This window comes from Carettochelys insculpta, chromosome 14 (genome assembly GCF_033958435.1).
Source record: "Carettochelys insculpta isolate YL-2023 chromosome 14, ASM3395843v1, whole genome shotgun sequence".
NCBI classification, from domain to species: domain Eukaryota; kingdom Metazoa; phylum Chordata; order Testudines; family Carettochelyidae; genus Carettochelys; species Carettochelys insculpta.
In genome coordinates this window covers 34,057,775-34,075,331 of record NC_134150.1, presented here as the reverse complement: position 1 = coordinate 34,075,331, position 17,557 = coordinate 34,057,775, and the positions used below count along the sequence as shown (strand labels likewise).

The following is a 17,557-nucleotide window of genomic DNA, read 5'->3' as shown; positions in this document are numbered from 1 at the left end:
CCGTTGCTTCGTGACCTATCCTCAGAGGTTAAGAAGAACAACTTTTGTCCCTCCTCCTTTTATGTACTTGAAAACGGTAATCATGTCCCCTTTCAGTCTTCTCTTTTCCAGACTAAACAAACCCATTTTTGCAATGTTCATTCACAGGTCTTGTGTTCTTTAATCATTTTTGTTGCTCTTCTCTGAACCTTTGTAAGTTAAGTACTTTGCATTTGTCCTTATTGAATTTCATCCTAATTACCTCAGACCATTTCTCTGGTTTGTTCAGGTAATTTTGAAATAAAATGCTATCCTTCAAAGTACTTGCAACCCCTCCCAACTTGGTGTAATTCTCAAATTTTATGTGTACTTTCTCTACCATTGTCTAAATCATTGATGCAGATTTTGAACAGAAGTGGACACAGAACTAATCTCTGCAGGACCTACTTGATATGCTCTTTCAGCATGACTGTAAACCATTGATAACTATTCTCCAACCAGTTATGCATACATCGTATAGAAGCTCCATCTTGGTTGTATTTCCCTAGTTTGTTTGAGAAGATCATGTGAAATAGTATCAAAACCCTTGCTAAAGTCAAGATATACCATATCTACTACTTTCCCCCAATCAACAAGGCTTGTTACCCTGTAAACAAAGCTATCAGATTATTTTGGCATGATTTCTTCTTGAGAAAGTGATGCTGACTATTACTTATCACCTTATTATCTTCTAGATATTTGCAAATTGATTGTTCAATTATTTGCTCCATTATCTTTCTGGGTACTGAAGTTAAGCTGACTGATCTGTAATTCCTCAGGTTGTCCTTATTTCCCTGTTTGAAAGCACTATGTATGTTCTTTTAAAGTATCCTGGAATCTTTGCTGTCTTCCTTGATTTTTCAAAGATAGTCACTAATGGCTCAGATATGGCTGCAGTCAGCTTCCTCAGTATTTTAGCAAGCACTGCATCGGGTCTTCGTGACTTGAAGGCATCTAATTTGTCTAAGTAATTTTAACTTTTTTTCCCTATTTTAACCACTCATCCTACCTCTTTTACAGTGACTTTGACTATGTTAGATGTCTAATCACCACCAAATTTATTTGTAAAAACTGAAGCAAAGAAGTCATTAGACATCTCTGCCATTTCCCTGTTTTCTGATACTTGTTCTTCCCCTCACCAAGTTTTTCCCCTACCCTGTCCTTGGTCTTCTCTTGCTTGTAAAGTATTTACAGGATGTTTTCTTGTTACTTTTTATGTCTTTATAGTGACAGAGAGATAGCTGTGTTAGTCTGTATTGTATCAAAACAGAAAAAGCACTCATGTAGCACTTTAGAGACTAACAAAATAATTTATTAGGTGATGAACTTTCCTGGGGCAGACCCCCTTCTTCGGATCATAGCCATACCAGAACAGACTCAATATATAAAGCCCAGAGGTCCAAAAATTGTTATCAAGGTTGACAGATCAGAAACATTGTTATCAAGGTTGGCAAAGCAGAAGAGCAGAGGGGCGGCAGGAAGGGATGTGGGGTGGGGAGGTTAAGAGTTAGATGAAACAAAGTATGTAAAAAAGTCCTTATGGGCCAGGTAATTGCTGTCCCAGTTCAAGCCATGTGTTAATGTGTCAAATTTGAATATAAATGAAAGTTCTGAGCATTCCCTCTGTCGATGGTTGTTAAAGTTCCTTTTCAGTAAAACATAGACTTTCAGGTCATTAACAGACTGGCCCACTCCATTAGAGTGCTGGCTGACAGGTTTGTGTGTTTGGAACTTTTTTATGTCTGTTTTGTGTCCATTCATTCTTTGTCAAAGAGTGTTTGCATTCTGTCCTATATACATGGTGTGTGGGCATTGTTGGCACATGATGGCATATATGATGTTAGTTGAGGAACAGGAGAATGTGCCCGTGATTCTGTGATTAACATAGTTAGGTCAAGTGACGGTATCTCCAGAATAGATAATGTGGACAAAGTTGGCAATGGGGTTCGTTGTAAGGAAAAGTTCCAGGATTAGTATTATTGTGGTATGGCCTGTGGTTGCTAGTGAGAATCCTCATAAGGTTGGGAGGTTGTCTGTAGGAGAGAACAGGCCTGTCTTTATGTGTTTAGTTGTTCTGACTTCCTTATGTGCCTTGACCTTTCTGTTTTTCTTCCAGAATAGTTGTATTATTTATTTGTATTCACCCTTTATAATTTGACCTTGTTTCCACTTTTTGTAGTACTTAGTTTTGGTTTTTAGCTCATTAAAGATCTCCTGGTTAAGCTCGGATGGTTTATTGCCATACTTCCTATCTTTCCTATGCAGCAGGATAGTTTAATTTTGTGCCCTTAATAATCTTTGAAAAACTGCCAACTCTACTGAAATATTTTCCCTATGAGTTTTATTTTCTATGGGATCTTACCTACCAACTCCCCAAGTTTGGTAACATCTGCCTTCTTGAAATCAATTGTCTTTATTTAGCTGTTCTCTCACCTACTATTCTTTAGACTCACAAACTCTACCATTTCATGATCACTTTCATCCAAGCCATTTCGTGATCACTTTCATCCAAGCTGCCTTCCACTTTCAAATTCTCAACCAGTTCCCCCTATTTGTAAAATTCAAATCTAGAACACCCTTTCAGGAGCTTTGCTCACCTTCCAAAATTTAAAAAAAAAAAGAAAAAAAGAAAGAAAAATGTCTCCAGTACATTCCAAGAAGCTGTTGTATAATCTGGGCCCTGCTGTTTTTCTTTTTTTTCCCCAAATGAAGTCTCAATAGTTGAATTCCCCATCTCAGCGAAGTCTTGTGCTTTGGATGATTTTATTAGGTGTCTAATAAAAAGCTTCACCCAATTCTTCTTTCTGGTTAGGTGGTCAGTAGTAGACCCCCCACCCTCCTGCCATGACATCACCCTTGTTTTTCACCCCTTTTATTTTTACCACTGAAATGTTCAACACATCTATCTCCTATGTCCACTTGAACCTCAGTGAAAGCATATACATTTTTAATATACCAGGCAACACCTCCTCCGTCTGTCCTTGCCTGTCCTTTCTGAGCAAGTTTACCCTTCTATAACCAGTATTCCAGTCATCCATATTATCCCACCAGTGTTTATTTACAAGTATTTTGAATTGTCCTGCTTATTTCCCATACATCTTGCATTAGTTTACAAACATCTAAAATGCTAGTCTGATCCTTCTCCTAGATCTCCATATTTTGACTAATCTTTGGGCTTTGGTCTCCTACCCGCCCCCCCCTTCAGAACTAGTTTACAGCTCTCCTCACTAGATTAGCTGTCTGTACCCAAGTATTCTTTTTGCCTTCCTTGATAGGTGAACCCCATCTCTGTTTAGCAATCCTTTTTTCCTGGACCAGAACCCTATGGTCAAGGAAACTGAAGTCCCCATGGCAACACCATCTTCACAGTCTTCTGCTTTCTCCCATTCATTTGCTGGAACAGCAGTCCTCAAACTGGGGTCCAATGGCCCTTCTGCTCTTCTCACTATCCCTTCCAGTGAATCCTGCATGCCACCAATAGGCATGCAAAGGCACTGGAAAGGAGAGAGAGGAGTGAGAATAGGACATGCTTTGAAGGGAGGGGGCAGAAAGAAGCAGGGAAGAGGAGTGGAAATGGGAAGAGGTAGGGTTGGGGCAAGGAGTGGGGCAGGGCCTGGGAATGAGCAGAAGGTTGAGCACCCACAGGGAAAATTAGAGGGCAGCTCAGGGGTCCATGAAATTTTTTAAATCAAATAGGGGTCCTTGGGTTGCTAAAGTTTGAGAATCCAAAGCACAGGTGACTGCTGTGGTTCTTTATTTCTGCCAATAGCCAACTTATTATTATTTTTCCCCATGAATAAGTACACTCCTCCTTTTGCATGATTCATCTGTTATATGATCCACAGTGTCTCTTTAGGCAAATAGAAGTAGGTTGTGACCAAACATTCATGAAAAGATTTAAGATATTTCCCTAGACATTAACAAAGGAAGTGGTGGTGGTGGGAAGGATCTTCTTTCTGTCAGAAAAAGATGACCTTTTGATAAGGATGACCTTTTGATAAGGAGTCAGGGCTTTCTGGGCAAGAGTATTCCTGGCATATCCAGTTTGTATGGATTTCATCTTAGAGTTTAGATAGGAGAACTACCTTTCTGTGACTGGGTGCAGGAGGCAGATGGAGAGACCCAAGGACTCCACCACAGTGTAAATACATTAATTTACTTTCTGAAGCAAGCTGAACAATTGTAAATGCTATTGGAGTTGACAGGTTGACATCACTGATTAGGCTAAGGCACAATCCAAAAGGCTCTGTGAATTCTTGCATGCACATCTCTGCCAAAGGACTTCTGTGTTCACTTACAACAACCTTCTTTTTCCATTACCAAGACTCTCCTGAACAGACTTGGCCAACGAGATGTACTAACATATGTGTCCCTGCCAGAAAGTGCAGTATGTCTCTATAGCCTTACAGCATGTTCATCATTATATAAGAAATTATGACACACAGACATGTGGCACCTTAGGGACTAAGACTGTTGTTTTTAAAGCTACAGACTAACACAGCTATCCCTCTAAGACTAAAAAAGATGGTTATAATGGGCTTTGTTTTTCAGCAGAGTAAATATCACACACCATAGTTAGTGTAATTTAGGTAATTTAAGTCATTATTTAAATGTTCTATAACTAGCTGGTGTTTCTCAAATTTAAGATCTTAATTTGTGATCTTTTGTATTTTGCTTAGCCTGTACCCATATTGGTTCAGTTCTTGTTGCACCATAATGCCCTACCTATATTTCTTTAGAAGTTTTTGCCAATTATGTAGCCATCTCATTCACAGAGTGAGTGTGTCTACAATTGCATTCCTCTTTCGAAAGAGGCATGCAAATGAGATAAATAAAATGCAAATGAGGCATACATTTGCATATTCCACGCATTTGCATATTCTAATTTCGAAGGAGCTTCTTTCAAAAGAAGAAAGCCAGTGTAGATGCTGCTCTTTTGAAAGTAAACCCATCTTCAAAAGAATCCTTCTTCCCTTCTTTCCCTTTATTCCCCACCCCAGAACAATCATTTACATTAGGTTTGATAGTAAACAAAAGGGATTTTTATTAAGTATAAAACATAGGATTTAAGTTTTTGTGAGTGATAACAGACAGATCAAAGTAAGTAACTAAGCTAAAACAAATCATGCTGACTAAGCCTAATACACGAAGGGCTTGTCTACGCTACCACCCTCCTTTGAAAAAAGGATGGTAATTAGGGTGTGGGGAGCTTACCAATGAAGTGCTGTGCTGCATACGCAGCGCTTCATTAAGCAAATTTCCCCCCTCCCAGCTTCGAACTTTAAAACTTCGAAGTATCGGCTCACGTCTAGCCGCGGCTCAAAATTATGAGGAGTAAAGGGACTTCAGAGTTGCCCCAGCACTTCAAAGTACCGGTGGGTGAACTGCGGCTAGACACGAGCTGGTACTTCAAAGTTTAAAACTTCAAAGCTGCCGCGGGGGGGAAATTTGCTTAATGAAGTGCTGCGTATGCAGCTCAGCACTTCATTAGTAAGCTCCCACCACCCTAATTACCATCCTTCCTTCGAAGGAGTGTGGTAGTGTAGATACAGCCTAAGGGAAATTATTACAAATAATTTCTCAGCCTACGTTTATTTCAGATAAAGATTTTCTGGGCCAGAGTTGATCTTTTTCTTTCTGACCTTGATCTAACAGCTTCTCCCTCTTTGTTAGTTATTTTATTTCTAGGTCTTCTCATGTGTCCTCTTGTGTTGGGGAGCAGTCTGTGAAGCTAGCTGCAGACCATCATTGTTTGCTTCTGACACCTTAAGTGGAATTTCTGCAAGGTGGGAAATCTGCGTTCACTTCTCCCACCACTGTGGAAAAACACCAAATTCAAGATGGATTCCAGCACCAGGTGGCATGATCCTGTGTCTTTATAGGACTAACCATAGTTTAGGTTCACAGGAAAAACTATTTACAGATCATTGTTTTGAGCATAGGCCCATTGAGTTTCTTAAGTACCACTAATGGCTTTGACTAGAAGACCTAGATTCATCAACAGGTTTACACTTTATATTTCTAACTTCATGTACAGAAAAGAGACATGCATGCAAATAAAATACACATTTTCTGGGGATTACATGTTTTTAAATGATCAGTTACCTGCCCCATTTTGCACAGAGCATATTTAAGATATAATTAATACAATACAAATATAATATAATACAAATAATATCTGTGAAGAGGGAACTGTGGATCTTTAATACAAATGTGAAGAGTGTGCTTTTGCATAGATGCAAGACCTGGTGTACTAAAAAGTCCTCAAATCAAAAGCTACAGACATGAATAAACAGATGCCTGAGGTACATTCTTTGCATCAGATGGCAAGACTTGGTCACAAATGAGGAGCTTTGGTTCAGAGCAGGACAAGAATCATTTGATGTTCAAATCAAGAGAAGAAAGTGGGGGTGACTAGATCACACTCTCAGAAAACAATCATTCAGTATAGTCTGTCAAGCTCTCAAATGGAACCCACAAGGAAAATGCGGAAGAGGAAGCCCTCGGGAAATGTGAAGAAGATCTACTGAGCTTGATGAACAGCAACTTGGGTACTCCTGGGGTCAGTTAGAAGTTTTGTCCTGAAATAGAGTGAAGTGGAAGAGACTTGTAGATGACGTATGCTCCACTCGGAGTGCCATGGTTTAAGTCAGTCAAGGCATATTGAGTTATCCATACTCGTATAACACATTTCCATAATAATATGGGATGCGGCTTCGCAGGATTCAGTGCCAATATAATAAAGATCACAATCATTTTCATTTCATTTCACTTAAGCAGGGAAGGTTGCTTTTCTTGTGAAAAATTTTCTTTTCATTTTTCTATATGGCCACATCTACACTACAGCAATCTTTTGGAAGATGGTCTTCCGAAAAATTTCTTACAGATCTTTTGAACGAGCACATCCACACACAAAAAAACAGACTGAAAGATTGATGTGCTCGTTCAAAAAAGAGCATCCACGTAGCCCCTGTTCTGCAAAAGAATGGGCCTGGGATTGAAAAATCCAGTGCTGTGAGGACTGCTCTTTTGAAAGAAGGGATAGTGAAGCATCTACACACACTTTTTTTCTGAAATAGTCTTTCAGAAAAAGATCTGGGAGTAGAACAGGGCTTTTGATTTTGTTCTTTCCTCATGGTGCTGGATTTTCTGATCACTGGCCCATTCTTTCAAAGGACCTGGGGCTTTGTGGAGGCTTTCTGTGGAAAGAGCAGATTGATTTTTTGATCCACCTTTTTGCGTGTGGGGCATGCTCTTTCGAAAGGAGTTTTTTCAGCAGACATCTTCCAGAAGAACACCTTCTGAAAACTCATGGTAGAGATGTAACCCTTGTTACATAGCAGGAGGTGACACAATATTGAATCGCACCATTTCCTGCCTAAACTCCACAGCATAACACCTAGACTCTGCAGAGACACGGTGACTTACTTGTTATCTTGTTTTTCTCTCCCAGCAGTGACTCGACCAAGGATGTAGTCTGGGTATCTTTGCTGCACCCCACACACTGAAGGCAGAAATAATGTTGGATAACTCTGTACAGAAGTTGGGTTTAATAAATCCCTCTAATCAGTGCAACCAAGGAACAGAAAAGGAGCTCTTTAGTGGCTGAGCCAGCTTATATGAGCAGAGTGCTTTATAATTAACAACCCAGTGCTTTCTATTACATTCTTTTCTTTATTAAGGGCAGAGCAAAAAATGTTTTTAAAGCCCTCAGATAAATCTTTGTTTTAAAAGGTTCCGCAGATTCTATTATAACAAGCCGACCACCATCAATGATCTAGAGGCCATACAGCACTAGGTCACTTACACAAAATGGATGCCAATATTTCCTCAGCAAACTCTCTATTGATTGCATAAATACAGTACAGTACCCATGAGGTAGTGTTGACCTGTCACATAGTAAAGATGTGGCAAGCCCCATAATTCATTACCAGTTGGAAATAGAACATCATTGGAGAGATAAGGATAACAATGACTTTCCATCCAATGATAAATTACTAGCAGCTGCATTATTTTCCCTCACTTATATATGGCTCTCTTTATTGAATTTAGCTTGAGATAAATAAATGATCTGCCAGAAGCCTGGTTAATATTACTTCTCTGGGACCCATTTTAGGCCCAACTAGACTTTTGCTGATAATATCTTTAAGCTTTTCAGTAGGGAGAGACATAACATTTGTTTCTGACAAGAACCCTATGTTGCCTTATCTATTTCATTTGAGAGGCCGTCGACCTCGGCTTCTTTCGTTAAAATGAGAGCTTTACTGTGGAGGCGAAGTTCTTGAACTTGACTCCTCACTTACAATGAGATTATATGTCAGGTTGTAAATTTGAAGCCACACATGATATACAGCTATTCTTAGCATTTCCTGTTGATCACAGGGGGTATTGATCGCCCTGCTTTTGAATCTTTTTCCTATTGGTTTGAAGTGAAGAAAATCCATTTCTCTCCCCCCACCCCGCATAATTAGGAGATTCTTCAATGTATATTTAGATTATTTTGTGTGTTGGGTCTAGTAATATTCTTTGAAATGTCTCCCACCCATCATAATAGGAAGTAGACGGCTTAACAAATGTATAGAGTTGATTAAAAAAATTAAAACCATATAGCAACCAAAGCTAAACTCTTCCTATGTATCAGCATGTCAGGGAAGGTCCTTGAGTTCTTGAAATTCTGTTTCTTGCCATTAAAAATTTATCTGCTGCATCAGTACTTTTGGCCTTTGCAGACGTTGTTGAAGCAGACAAGGGTGGGGAGGGGCAGAATGAAGGTGTGAGGCTGAGGTGTAATCAATCTTTTTCACATTCCTGCAATAACTGTTTCGATACCCTGAATGTTGTATTTTTGTTATTTCTGGGAAGACCTATTTTTGGTTTATAGATTAAAATCAGACAAGTGGCATTTTTCATAGCATGAGAATTAGAGAAAATTAAACCTGACAGCCCCTGATAAATTCTCTCATAAATAAATTAGCTGCTGGTGGTAATATAAGTCCAACCACCATCTGATTCCCATTCTAGAAAATATGGAATAAGTTATCTCCGCTTTTTAACTTGTCCTCCTTTTTATTATTATTATTTTATTTTATGTGCACTAGTACTTTCTGATGGCCCCAGTGTAGAATGAGGTCCACTTGTGCTAGACACACAGATTTACCTCAGAGAGTTTACAATGTAAAGGCACAAGACAGATGAAAGATGGGACACAGGAAATGTTATCATTTATGTTACCACAAATGTTATCATGTTACTGAGGCACAAAGGTAAAGCAAGTTGCTCAAGGCCACACAGGAAATCTGTGACAGAGCTAGGAATTGTTCTGTAACTCTTGAAAATCCCTAATGTCCCTTAACACAAGGCAAAATATTTTTTGACACACGTTATTACGCTCCCCCACCCCCAGGCAAAAATGAGAGTTTATAATGGAGCAATAGCCATAAATCTCTGCTCTTTCATGCTAGAGCATCTTAGGTTGTTCAAAGTAACATGGCTTGAAATTTCACCTTTGCAAATAAATCTTATATAGATCAGGTTTTGAGCAGCTATAGTCTTCTATTAGCTTGAATGGTGGTACAGAGCTATAAAAACATTTTGATGATGTAAGAGCAAGAAAGCCTGTTAAGGAAGGCTCTTTTCCCTTGTAACCATTATTGCTAAACAAGTCATTCTGATGATTTATTTAGTGAGTCCTAAGTATCCTTATAAAGGTAATACCCTCCCACCCACCCACACTTCTTTTTCCCCCGAGCAGATGGAAGACTGAGATGGAAGAGAATAAAAACATAATCTGCTGGAGCCCTCAATTAATCACAATCAAGTTTATCCATGTTATACTCTACCAGGGTAGCAACTATGAAAGGCAGGGAGAAAAGGATGCTTTGCTCAAGCAGTGACGAAGACACAAAAGCAATAAAGGATCATACTTCACAATAATGTGGAGACAGATGACGGCACTAAATAAAAATGTTCCTTTAAGCGTACTGTAAAAATAAAGATGTTTGGTTAGATTTATCAGCCCTATTACAAACTCAAAATCCAGGAGAGGCTAGGGGCTAAATTCATCCCTTTGGAAACACTACTGACTCCAACAGTTCCTCTAGGGATTATTTTGGACCAGGGTTTTTTCTAATTATTTTATGTCTTACTTTATAAAGAGCCTTTTTCTTTCCTGTTTTAAGTAGGAGAGACAAGCAAATGTAACATTAGACGATCCCTGCATTAGCTACAAATCATCAGCTACTGTACACTCCTTACCTCTTTTATGATGGACCCATCTATTGGTAAAATGTACAAAGGGGAAAAATGATCAACCTTTGCTTAGTAACAGAGAGATAGCCATGTTAGTCTATATTCTAACAAAACAAAAAGGTATCTGAGTAGCACTTTAAAGACAAAAAAAATTGCCTGGGATTAGTATGATATACATCTGATCCCATGAAACTACCAGGCTGCGTGGTTTTTTAACCAGTTTTTATAATAGTAAACCTTTTTATTTGAAATTAACTCATCGCCTTTCCAATATCCTAGTCTGTTTGGCTTCTAAGAATTCATATATTAGTGATCTTAATTTCTGGGGCCTAATTCAACCACTGCAATGTGTGAACGAAACCATGTGTTATGTTTGTAAAGTGTTTACAGGGCAGTGTTCCCTGTAAGTTGGGTGCTTGTCTAGCTGCTCGGGAGATTCAAATGACACCCAGCTGATTAGCAGAGCACCCACAGCTGAGTTTTATTTCTACTTGTGGTGCACATTCACACATGCCTTGGTGCACATAAAATGTATTCTGAACATGGATGGAAAAAAAATCTGCACACTGATGGAAAGATTAGAGGGAACTTTAGAGTGGGTGTACCCATTACAGGCAAATAGAAGGATATTGCTTGCAGAATACCCTAGGGACAACTTTGGCAATGCTGTCAAGGCCATTTGCTTTGGATGGGTGTTCACTGATGTTCAGAGTTGTATGCTTCCAGTCAACTCATGAAGGGCTTTTTAAATTACAGAAAGTAATTGCTTTGAGAAAAAGGAGAAGCAGCAAATGTTGGCCACTGTAATATTGGCATAGAACTCCCATTGATTTCAATGAGAGTGCTGTACTGGCAGACTGTCTCAAAGTGGTTGACTACAGTGGGGTGTGCATGAAGCCCACGTAGTCCCTGAATGATCCAACTCTTTATGGGTCATAAATAACTCCACTCTTGATTAATTCTGTGTTTAATAAAAAGCAAAATTATTAGATATAGTTTTGAAGTTGTATCATACATACCTGCAAACCAGCCTTGCAAATTTCTGCCTGCTCATCACACAAGCTTTTTTAATGGCCTGGTACAATGTTCTTAGCACGTTGATTATCATCGACGGCTGTAAAAAGGAGTCAAGGTTATTTTGGGGGAATTAATAATAGAATATTCATCTGCCTTCTAGGGTGCTCTGAAGTGTTCTTCATTCCTGTTGTTAAACTATCAGAGAGGTAGTCAAACTAGTCTGTATCATCAGAAACACCAAGAAGCCTTGCAGCACCTTATAGACTAACAGATATTTTGGAGAATAAGCTTTCATGGGCAAAGACCCGCTTTGTCACAAAAGCTTATGCTCCAAAATATCTGTCAGTCTGTAAGGTGCCACAGGACTTCTTCTTATTGGTGAGGTAATTTGGTACCATTGCTCTGGAAACATGAAGTTCTGTAACAGTGTGAAGTGGTGGTGTAATTATTATTATTATTATTATTACTACTACTATTATTATATATTTATATCTGCTATTTTTGGCTGACTAGCTGGAGCCCCAGTAGCGCAAGTCTGTTTACTTGGGCTGTGAGAGTCGGTCCCAGCTGCAGAGTGAATATATCCTATAGGCAGGCCCGCCTGTGGGGGACAGGACAAATGGGGCAATTGCCCTGAGACCCGGTGATTCAAAGGGGCTCAGCACTCCCAGCTACAGCTGTTGTTATAGCTGTAAGTGCGGCAGCCAGAGCCCTGGGTGCCTTTGGATTGCTGCCGCAGCACTGCTCCACACAGCTCTGAGGCCTGGGGCATATACTGTGGCCTGTACAACCCTAAGGGCTGACTGTGCTTGACCACGTTCTTTCTGCCTGAGGCCCTGCCCCTTCTGGGGTGCAGAGTCAGCCCCTTCACCCATCTTGCCCTGGAGCCCATGATGGCTTTTGGCCCCACTGTCTGTAGGGCATTGGAGAATTCCAATTGGATATGCACATTCTCCTTCCCTGCAATATGTCTTTACAAGCTCAACATGGCTACGTCTACACGTGCCCCAAACTTCGAAATGGCCATGCAAATGGCCATTTCGAAGTCTACTAATGAAGCGCTGAAATGCATATTCAGTGCTTCATTAGCATGCGGGCGGCAGCCGCGCTTCGAAATTGACGCTCCTTGCCGCCACACGGCGTGTCCAGACGGGGCTCCTTTTCGAAAGGACGCCGCCTACTTCAAAGTCCCCTTATTCCCATGAGCTCAAGCGAATAAGGGGACTTCGAAGTAGGCATCATCCTTTCGAAAAGGAGCCCCGTCTGGACGCGCCGCGCGGCAGCAAGGAGCGTCAATTTCGAAGCGCGGCTGCCGCCCGCATGCTAATGAAGCGCTGAATATGCATTTCAGCGCTTCATTAGTAAACTTCGAAATGGCCATTTGCATGGCCATTTCGAAGTTTGGGGCACGTGTAGACACGGCCCATGAGTCCACTACTGCTGCTTTATCCTCATTTCCACACCAGTACAGGTTGCCAGCGATGGAGGACTTCAAAGGAGTGAGGCTGAAACACAGAGGATTCTGAGTAGTGTTTATGCCAGGGGTCCTCCCCAGCTATGCCTGCAGGCCACATCCAGCCCACTGTAGCATTTTGACTGACCTCTTGAGTCAGTGGCATTACAATTGTGTGCAGCCAATGTGCTGCACACAGTCCATCAGGGTAATTCACTGGTAAGCCCCGAGAGTTTGTTTACATTGAATTTCCATGTTCACCATTCACAGCCAATGGGAGCAGCAGGAAGCAGTGTGGGCCACAGGGATGTGCTGACCACCATTTCCTGCAGCTCCCATTGGCCAGGAACATGGAAGTGTGGCCACTGGGATCCGTGGGTGTCTGTCTCTGTGGATGCTCAAAGACACAGTTCTGGTGAGTAGGGGTAGCGTCAAGAGTTTTGGACTTAGTGTTCCCAGAAGGAACTTAGTCAAAACCATCATGTACAAACATCTACAGGACTTGATGCACCAAAGAAAAAACTAAACCTGTAAGAGGCACTCTTTCCCATCCTCTTTCCTCTTGCCCCATACTTCTCCCCACCTCATCTTCCCTTTCCACTGACCTTTCCCCGACCTTCCCCCCAGACCACCACCTCTTCCTTCCCTCTTGCTTTTACTTGAGCTCCTACTGATCTCCCTGTGCAGACAACTAAGATAAAATGAGTACCTACACTTACCAGTTTTCTCTCATCATCCAATGTCTTGTCTGTGTTATTGTATGCTCTTTGGGTAGGAATAGTTTCTTACACTGTTTATGGGGATTGCCTTACAGTTAAGTACAAAATGTATATATTTGATCTGGTTCTGAGTGATGTGGCCATGGCAGCTGAAAGTTTGGGGACCCCTGGTTCACCCCAATAACTGTAACAAGATAAACCAAATTTTTGTGCCCTCTTTGCAATCAGCACAACCCACATGATCTCACATCAACACAAAATTGACATTTAAATACAAATAATGATGTTCCTCTTTCTTCTGCAGGAAATCAGAGCACAGAAAATGTGTTTTACTGCAATACAAAAGCAGTATAGAACAGTAATATATATACCCAACTACTTTAATTGCCTCAAAGTTTTCATCATTGTACTTCTATAAATGTATATGACTGTCATCCAAGAAGTCTGTTGGGCATAAAAAGGCACTTGGTGGATCCCCCCTCAAACCAGGGCCAGATATTATCTAGCATGCAATGAAATTATATAGTTATGCTTCATTAAAATGATAAATTATTTTTCTTCAGATTCAAAGGTTAATTGCAGTCTGTTGGAATGACAGAAACAATGCATCATCCGTGACCAAATGGGATTTTCAATTGCCAGCAAAACTTCTCCTTGTGATCTGATGGAGCTCAGATCTCTCTTCGTATGAGTTGATTTTTCTACATATCTTTCAAGGCTGACTATGAAGTAGTAGAGTCTACGCTTCAAAAGTGCAAGGGTTCAGTTCACGTCAGCATGCCCAAACCTGCCTACTTGCCCAAACCTTGTGCTAAGCTAGAAATTGGACAGAAAATATTCCAAGCACAGTCTGTTGTCCTCCTTCTAGATTCCAGTACAGTGAGAAATATTACAAGGAGCAACTTCCTTGCAGTCATTTAATAAGAAAGAAAGCAGAAATGAAGAAAAGAGATAAAATGCAGTGGGCTTTTCAATCCATGGAAAAGGTTAGGTCCATGTTTATGTTAGCTAAATATGCTTACCTACCTGGATCCTCAAAACGATTACACATCTCAAGTAACATGGGTGTAAATGCAAAGAAACAGTATGTCAAGGTATTGTTATTGCCTGTAAAAGTTATTGACAAAGAATTTTAGCATTAAGAAGATAATAAATCACAGAATAACTTATAGAGTCTTCTGTCAATACTTATCTATCATGATGCAAAGTTTAAGTGAAATTTGGAACATACAACCGCTCCTTGTATAGCCACTTCCACCTGCTGTGTTAAACAAATGTGCAACAAGAGAACATAGCAATGAATTACATTCAACCTCAGAAATGCTTTAGAATGTCTTCTTGAGTGGCTGCCTGCTCCAGTGATGGATTATAACTTAGCATGAGATCCCACAGGCACAGCAAGGTATTTATGGAGCCTTCTGATTACCCAGGCAGTTGGAACAAATGTTTAGTCAGTGCTAACAGAAATGAGATCATTGGTTGTCCTCCCCTCTTCCTCATCCACTTCCCATTTGCTGGAGTTTTATACACTGCCAGACACAACTATAGCTGGAAGATAATTTCCAGAACTACTTATTGTGGCCCTAACTGATGATTCTACAAGTATTTCCCTTTGACTTAAATGGAATTAATGGTGGAGCACAGTTCTATTCAATGGAGTAAAGGTATTGCATTCTGGTCCACTGTTTGAAGTGTAGAAATAACTAATTTACTAGTCTGTTTTGTCATGAGTGTACAGTTCAAAACACATGCCCCCAGAAAGTTTCAGTAATGTTACAGGGTGCTAAGAGAGCCGGAGAGAGATGGGCTGCCTTGAAGGAATTCACACAAGCACATTCGTCAGGTATGACTGTGAGTGCCTTGAGTTTTGCTTTGAGTTTCATGTTTGAACAATCTCACAGTCTCAACAGGAAGAGTAAAAACTGAGCTTCACATCAGATGCAGAGAATGTCAGATGATGATGATTTAAAGCAAACATTAATCTGCCTGGATTTTCTTGGCACTGACCCAATTTTCACTTAATGGGTTGATGAATTTTTCTAAGAATCTGCTCTGTGTTTTGAGTTTGTACTGGGATTTGAAATTAGCTGAGTTTCCTGTGAGTTTGATGTACACATTTTGAAAGACAAGGGGACAAATGCAGGGAAATATTGATGCTATGTATTTGCACGAAGGACTAAGGAAGTTGTAAATTGTCCCTTTTGGCATTCCCAGATGCCAAGACTGCACAGTGATATTGATAGGCTCAGTGTAATTTTAAAGAAAACAAACACAGTAAATTGGCTTCTTGCATTTTTGTGCCAGGAGAAGGAATTGTTTGAGCTCTAGTAGACACTGCAGGTATTCCATCATATATAAGAGCTTAAAAGCATCATACCCCTCTTTCCTGGCTTCTCTTAAGTGTCACTAACTCTGCGCTGCATGGAGAAATTGTGGAGTTGTAAAGTGTGACCAAAGGTACATCAGTGACTTTCATTTTAACTGGTGTCAGATAATTTCTTATTGCTTAAGAAAGTTTATTGCCTTTTAGAACAAGATTTGTGCTTTACTGATGTGAGTGGGTAACCTGTGCTATGACTAGGCCCTCAGTGTCATCAGCCTTGGTAATACACAGAGGATAGGAGAGTCTTTATAGCTGAATGTTTTCAGTAAGACTCTTCTTGCCACAGATATAGGGTATTCCTTGATCCTGAGCGTGTTGGAAAAGCACAAGGTGTGACATTTTCTAGCTGTTCCATTTCCAGCTGTGGCCAGAATCTGGAAGAGTATGTGATCAAATGCAGATGTGAGGAAATGGGGAGGGGAGTAGAATAATTAATCAGAAACTTGAGAATTTTCAAAGTGTTTGGGTTCATTTCTAGAAATGGGCTAAAAGGTGAATATTTGAGTGAGGTGGGAAACAGACAATAGAAGTTACTTATATTTTCAACACCAAGGAAGACACTGGGGTAACTGGGTGAAATGTAATGTGACAGGAGGTCACATTAGAAAATCTAAAGCATTTTTAATCAACCAAGGATAGAGGTACTCTTGGGGTACACCAAGTTCTTCCAGGGGGCAAATCAGATCATGTAAAGTTTGTCTAGTTTTACAACAGGCTACATAACTACCACCAATGGAGTCAGTACAATCTGAAAGTTCATTGGGACAGCAACTTGTTTCTACTGCTTCACATGCCCTGCACTGAAGTATAAGTTTTTAGTATTAGTCTTTTGTTATAGTTTCACATTTTTTTGTAAGTAAGAGAAGTGTAATTTGGGAGTATGCAAAACATATCTGACTCCTGCAAAGGATACAGTAATCTGAAAGATTGAATGGTACTTGTTTCAAGACCTTGGATTACTTTATGACCATGTTTCTCAACCCTAAGGAGTATGACAGAGAAATCTGGGGGATACTTAATTTTTTTTAAAAGGGGTAATTTATTAAAAATAAATTGAGAAACACTGATCTAATGGTCCCTTTTGACCTTAAACTCTGTGAATGTTACACAAAATGTAGCAGGTAAGAGCAAATGTAACTCATCTGAGTGTCCTTCAGTGTCCCTGGGGTTCTATTCTTCCAGCCAGATGAGCAGCTTGTGGTAAAGCTGCAAACTGAATTGTCCTCTCAGCCAGTTCAAAGGTACAGTACAAGAGAAGAACACTTTTGTCAATAATACTCAGGCTGCAGCTGACATCTTTGTTCCCCTATTAAACAGTTGTGTTTGCACCTGCTTGTATCACTTCATTTTTCCGCTAAGGTTGTCTAAGTTATTTAACTTGACAGACTGAGCACCCCTCTGAGGTGTTTGAGATTCAAACCAGCATTGGAAGTGACAGCCGAGATAACGCAGGTAATCACATAGGACCTTATGGGACTGCTTTGACTACTTTTTAATTGATATTTCCAAGTTTCTGTAATAAATTTATTTCTTAATTATAGATGCAGTGTCATACATGGTAGCTAATGATTATCACTAATTTAAATTTGCCGGCTAGGAGGAAGTAATGAGCTATAATATTCCTCACATAAGTCTCTGGGTCTGAAAAACTCATTTCCCTCCTTGAAGTCATGGAGATTTTTAAAATTAACATTTTCTAACAAAGAAAGTGAACAAAAG

General features: G+C 40.1%; 1 long non-coding RNA gene across 1 annotated transcript in view; it reads left to right on the top strand.

Annotated features, from left to right (window-relative positions):
• The window catches only part of LOC142020704 (uncharacterized), a 28,021-nt gene extending 13,804 nt beyond the window's left edge, over positions 1-14,217 (top strand). Inside the window, exon 3 of the long non-coding RNA XR_012647486.1 lies at positions 14,019-14,217. This is a non-coding gene — a long non-coding RNA (uncharacterized LOC142020704). The remainder of the gene's footprint in view (positions 1-14,018) is intronic.
• The last annotated feature ends 3,340 nt before the right edge of the window (positions 14,218-17,557 follow it).